Source organism: Pituophis catenifer, unplaced genomic scaffold (assembly GCF_029215685.1).
Source record: "Pituophis catenifer annectens isolate HBS135680 unplaced genomic scaffold, rPitCat1.0.hap2 SCAF_62, whole genome shotgun sequence".
Lineage (NCBI taxonomy): Eukaryota > Metazoa > Chordata > Lepidosauria > Squamata > Colubridae > Pituophis > Pituophis catenifer.
Window position 1 is genome coordinate 45,809 of NW_027256942.1, and position 6,544 is coordinate 52,352.

Genomic DNA, 6,544 nt, shown 5'->3' on the forward strand with positions numbered 1-6,544 from the left:
AGAACCGGTAGTAAAAAAAAATTAGATTTCACCAGTGCCCTAACTGCCATAACAATAACAACAACAACTGTACACAACTCTTACTGAGAGGTTCGATAAACATATTTTAATCATGACTGATTTTAAGAAAAGGACTTTGTGGGATTTTTATACACTTTGGAAAAACTGTGTCCTCTTTCTTTAAAGGAAATTGCCCATTTCCTTTAAAAAAATACTTCTTAAAAAAAGAGGAGAAGGTTAGAAGGGGGGAAGAAGAGAGGAGTGGGGGAAGAGAAGGGGAAGTAGGAAAGAGAAGGAGAGGAAGAACGAAGGAAGTAGGAGGAGAAAGGAAGGAAGAGAAGGGGAGGAGAAAGAAGAAAGGGAAAAGGAGAGGAAGAAAAGGAAGGGAAAATAAGAGTAGAGGAAAAGGTTAGAAGGGGGGAAGAAGAAAGGAGTGGGGGAAGAGAAGGGGAAGTAGGAAAGAGAAGGAGAGGAAGAACGAAGGAAGTAGGAGGAGAAAGGAAGGAAGAGAAGGGAAGGAGAAAGAAGAAAGGGAAAAGGAGAGGAAGAAAAGGAAGGGAAAATAAGAGTAGAGGAGAAGGTTAGAAGGGGGGAAGAAGAGAGGAGTGGGGGAAGAGAAGGGGAAGTAGGAAAGAGAAGGAGAGGAAGAATGAAGGAAGTAGGAGGAGAAAGAGGAAGGAAGAGAAGGGGAGGAGAAGAAGAAAAGTTGGAGTAAAGGTAAAGGGTAAAAAAGCAGCCCCGAAAAAGTAAAAATGAAAAATGAAAGTTAAAAGAAAAGATGAATGAAAAAACGACGGAAATGACTGCACACGTAAATGTGTTTATGAGAAATAAAAATAAAACACGTTTTTGAAAGGAAAAAAAAAAAAACCACGAATCCGCCTTATGCTACCACCACCTCTTCTGTTCCTTAACGATTGCTCCAAACGCAATTTACCAACGGAAGAGGTCTTTGGAAGAGGCGGTCAAAGCGGGAAAAACAACCCTGCGTCTTTTCTGGTGAGGTCACTTTGAACTTATCTTGTCTTCCCTGCCGAAGTCACTCGCGGGCAAAGATCCTTAGTTCCAATCTGTAGCCCAAGTCCTTTTCCCCTTCTGGTTTTCCTTCTTGGGCAGCCGCGCATTTTGGTTAGTGCTGGATTTACACAGATTGTGCGTTACCTTTTTTTTTTTTTTTGCATCCCACGTTCAGACTGCGGGGTTGTGCAGGCCCCTCGATTGGGTGTGTGTGTGTGTCTTTTGGGAAAGAGCCGTGCTGCAAAAGGAGTTCGAACTTTTCAGATTCGGAAGCCCCGATGAGTTCTGCATTTGAATAATAGAATAATAAGAGTCGGAAGGGACCTTGGAGGTCTTCTAGTCCAACCCCCTGCTTAAGCAGGAAACCTTACACCACTTCAGACAAATGGTTATCCAAGCTCTTCTTAAAAACTTCCAGTGTTGGAGCATTCACAACTTCTGGTGGCAAGTTGTTCCACTGGTTAATTGTTCTCACTGTCAGGAAGTTTCTCCTTAGTTCTAGGTTGCTTCTCTCTTTGATTAGTTTCCGTCCATTGCTTCTTGTCCTGCCTTCAGGGGCTTTGGAGAATAGCTTGACTCCCTCTTCTTTGGGGCAGCCCCTGAGATATTGGAAGACTGCTATGGTATCTCCCCTGGTCCTTCTCTTCATTAAACTAGACCAGGGGTCAGCAACCTGGAGCTCTGGAGCCGCATGTGGCTCTTTGGGCCCTCTGCTGTGGCTCCCTGTCAGGTGATCCCATCACTGGCTGGCCCCGCCTCTCGCCCTCCCCTTCCAGTCACTCCTCGCTGTCCCTTGGGATCCTCCTCCTCCTCCATCACCATCACCACCTCCTCCTCCTCTTCTTCTCCACCACCACCACCATCTCCTCCTCCTCTTCCTCTTCCTCCACCACCACCACAACTTCTCCTCCTCCTCCTCCTCCTCCATCATCACCATCTCCTCCTCTTCTTCTTTTCCACCACCACTATCTCCTCCTCCTCTTCCTCTTCCTCCTCCTTCTCCTCCTCTTCCTCCACCACTACTACTATTACTACTTCTTCTTCTCCTCCTCTTCCTCCTCCTCCTCTTCCTCCTCCTTCTTGTCCACCACCTCCTCCTCCTCTTCTTCTTCTTCCTCCTCCTCCTCTTCTTCCTCCACCACCACTACTACTACTTCTTCTTCTCCTCCTCTTCCTCCTCCTCTTCCTCCTCCTTCTTCTCCACCACCACTACCACCTCCTCCTCCTCTTTTTCTTCTCCACCTCCTCCTCTTCCTCTTCCTCTTCCTCTTCCTCTTCCTCCACCACCACCACAACTTCTCCTCCTCCTCCTCCTCCATCATCACCACCTCTTCCTCTTCTTCTTCACCACCACCACCACCATCTCCTCCTCCTCTTCTTCTTCCTCCACCACCACCACAACTTCTCCTCCTCCTCCTCCTCCATCATCACCATCTCCTCCTCTTCTTCTTTTCCACCACCACCATCTCCTCCTCCTCTTCCTCTTCCTCCTCCATCACCACTACTTCTCCTCCTCCACCTCCTTCTCCACCACCACCTCCTCCTCCTCCTCTTCTTCCTCCTCCTCTTCCTCTTCCCCTTCTTCCACCACCACCACTACTTCTCCTCCTCCTCCTCCTCCTCCTCCTCCTCCTCCTCCTCCTCCTCCTCCTCCTCCTCCTCCTCCTCCTCCTCCTCCTCCTCCTCCCTAAGAGTTGTAGCTCAGGCCGACAGACTGGCGGTCTCTCGGTGGTGTCTGCTGACTCAGTGTTGTACTTTCTACTGATTGTGAGGAGACGGGGTGGGGGGGGGGAAGGAGCATCCTTCTCCTCTGTGTGTAATTTCTGCTCTGCCCTTCTGCCCAGAGGGGTCCTCCTCCTCCTCCTCACCCACTTCCCCAGCCTGCCTCCCTCCCTCCTTCCCAGGGCTTCTTCCTTTGACCTCTTTCCCATTCAGGAAGGGGAAAGCGAGGGGTGAGAAGTTAGGTCACACACTCACACAAACACACACACACACACACACACACACACACACACTGAAGTAAGGGCAGAGAATGTTCTTCATTCTACTCGGTGTGTATTTGTGTTAACCCTCATACGATGGCATGTTGACATGAACTGTGCGCCATTCCTAGAGCTGTTAGCATCTCCCTCTTTCCATTTTTTTGCTATCCTTGCTCTGGGGGTCTAGTTTACGCCCCCCCCCTTTCTCTTCTCTTCATATTATAAAACTTACAACACAGACAACGATTCTCCTCCCTTCTCTTCTCCTTTATTTTCCTTCCTTCCTTTTCTCCTTCCCTTTCTCTCTCTCTCCTTCCTTCCTTTTCTCCTTCCCACCTTCTCTTTTCTTCCTTCCTTCCCTTTCCCCTTCCTCCCTTTTCTCCTTCCCTTTCTCTCTCTCTCCTTCCCTTTCTCTCTCTCTCCCTCCTTCCTTTTCTCCTTCCCTTTCTCTCTCTCCTTCCTTCTCCTTTTTTCCTTCCTTCCTTCCTTCCTTCCTTCCTTCCTTCCTTCCTTCCTTCCTTCCTTCCTTTGCTGTCCCCATATTCCTTCCTTCCTCCCTTTTCTCCTTCCATTTCTCCCTCCTACCTTCCTCCTTCCCTTTCTCTCTTTCCTTCCTTCCTTCCCTTTCCCCTTCCTCCCTTTTCTCCTTCCCTTTCTCTCTCTGTCCTTCCTTCCTTTTCTCCTTCCTCCCTTCCTCCCTCCCTTTTCTCCTTCCCTTTCTCTCTCCTCCCTTCCTTTTCTCCTTCCCTTTCTCTCTCTCCTCCCTTCCTTTTCTCCTTCCCTCCTTCTCTTTCCTTCCCTCCCTCCTTCCTTCCTTCCTTCCTCTGCTGTCCCCATATTCCTTTCCCTCATAATTTTCGAATTCATGTAATTAAATATGCCGAACCCCCCCAAGTTCCTTTCCCCTTCCTCCCTTTTCTCCTTCCCTTTCCCTCTCTGTCCTTCCTTCCTTTTCTCCTTCCTTCCTCCCTCCCTCCCTTTTCTCCTTCCCTTTTCTCCTTCCCTTTCTCTCTCTCCTCCCTTCCTTTTCTCATTCCGTCCTTCTCCTTCCTTCCTTCCTTCCTTCCTTCCTTCCTTCCTTCCTTCCTTCCTTCCTTCCTTCCTTCCTTCCTCTGCTGTCCCCATATTCCTTTCCCTCATAATTTTTGAATTCACGTAATTAAATATGCCGAACCCCCCCAGCCCCCCAAGTTCCTTTCACCTCCTCACATCCCCCCCCACCTCTTTCCTCACAGCCCTTAGTTTGGCTTTGGGTACTTTTTTCGGCCTGCTTCTTTTCCTGCAGGCCAGTTAAACTTCATCTGAGCCATTTTGGGGGGGACACGGCTTAACTCTGGCCCTCTCACCCCTTGGAAAGAGGAGCCGATGATAAGCAGAGCAAGGGGCAAAGAGAGACGCCTTCCTTTCAGGCGGAGAAAAAACTTTCCCCGCAAACAATTTGTGGGAACTGTCTCGGTGCTGGGCAGGCAATTCTTGTCTTTGTAAGATGCTTTTCTGTCCCCAATTCTGAAGCCATCGCTATTCTAACTGCTTTCTTCCTCACACCCTTTGCAGTTCTTCTCCTCTTTTTTTTCAGCCTTTTCTCCCCATTTTCTCTCCCCTCCCCCTTTTTCCACCCTGCCTCTCATTTTCTTTTTTCGACCCGTGATGCAATGCCACAACTATCAGTACCCTACACAGTTGTTTGTGTCCGAGAGCAGGTGCCCGCTGTTAAAAGTTGTTGGTTTTTTTTAAAAAAGTTCTTTTAGCTTGACTCAGAAACTGGTGCTCTGTGCAAAACTATCTTTCTTCTCTCTCTCTCTCTCTCTCTCTCTCTCTCTCTCTCTTCTCTCTCTCTCTCTCTCTCTCTCTTTCTCTTAAGTTCAGGGACTGAGCAACTGAATTTTAGGAACAGTTGCTGGGTTTCTTCTCAAAAGAAGGCAACAGTTGTGCGAGGAGAGACACACCGAGACAACTGCAGATTCCCCCCCCCTCTCTCTTTCTCTCTCTCTCTTCCTCCCCCTCTCTCTTTCTCTCTCCCTCTCTCTCTCTTCCTCTCTTTCCGTCTTCCTCTCTCTCTTCCTCTCTCTCTCTTCCTCTCTCTCTTTCTCTCTTCCTCTCTCTCTCTTCCTCTCTCTCTCCCTCCTTCTCTCTCTTCCTCTTCCTCTCTCTCCCTTCCTCTCTCTCTCCCTCTCTTCCCCTCTCTCTCCCTCTCTCTCTCCCCCTTTCTCTCTCTTCATCTCCCTCCCTCCCTCTCTTCATCTCTCTCCCTCCCTCTCTCCCTCTCTCTCTCCCTCTCTCTCTCTTCCTCTCCCTCCCTCTCCTTCCCTTTCTCTCCCCCACTCTCTCTCCCTCTCTCTATCTTCATCTCACTCCCTCTCCTTCCCTCTCTCTCTCCCCCTCTCTCTCCCTCTTTCTATCTTCATCTCACTCCCTCCTACTCTCTCTCTCCCTTTCTCCCTCCCTCACTCTCTCTTCCTCTCTCTCTCCCTCTCTCTCTCTTCCCCTCTTTCCCTCTCTCTATCTTCATCTCACTCCCTTTCTCTCTCCCTCTCCCTTTCTCTCTCCCTCCCTCTCTCTCTCTTCCTCTCCCTCCCTCCCTCTCTCTCTCCCTCTCTCTCTCTTCCTCTCCCTCCCTCTCTCTCTCCCTCTCTCTCTCTTCCTCTCTCTTTCTCTCTCCCTCTCTTTTCAAAGCTCCAGGAAGGGCATTTGAAGGTGACTGCCGCTTCTGCATCCCCTGTCACAGCTGGTCTGCCAGGTCGGCTGTGTCATTGCTGCCTTTCAAACTTGGTGTGTACATTGGCATGTAGGATTTGCTTCGCCTAAAAGAACCTCGAAGGGAAGGGTGTGGATATCGGCGCAACCAGCTCAGTTCGAGATAAAACTGTTAGAAAAGTACCCGGGTCTCCCCAGATTTGTGATCCTACATGTAAGACAACCGAAGTCTTTCTCTTGGGTTAAAAGAAGCGTTAACTCCTGTTCCTTCTTTGATCGTAACGTTTTAAGGATTGCAATTTGATTTTGATTTTTTTTTTAATGATATGAAGCTGGTTTTGGGGATTCTTACGGATTAATAGAGTTGGAAGGGACCTTGAAGGTCATCTAGTCCAACCCCCTTCCCCCCAAGCAGGAGACCCTGCACCATTTCTGACAGATTGTCATCCAGTCTCTTCTCGAAAGCCTCCAGTGATGAAGCTCCCACAACTTCCGAAGGCAACTTCTGTTCCATCGGTTGATTGTTCTCACTGTCAGAAAATTTCTCCTTATTTCTAGGTTGAATCTCTCCTTGATCAGTTTCCATCCATTATTCCTTGTCCGGCCTTCAGGTAGAATCAATCAAAAATTAGTTAGCATTTTAAGAGTCATTTTACTACGGGTAAATCTTCTTTATGTCCACAATTGAACCCAGATTTCCCATTGCTAAGCAGTCGTTAAGGGAGTTTTTGCTCCATTTTACGACCTTTTCTGCCACCGTCGTTAAGTGAATCGCCGCAGAACTTTGTTCAATCAACTGGGCAGTCCTTAAAGGAATCTGGCTTTGCTGGTTGGAAGCCAGCTGAGAAAGA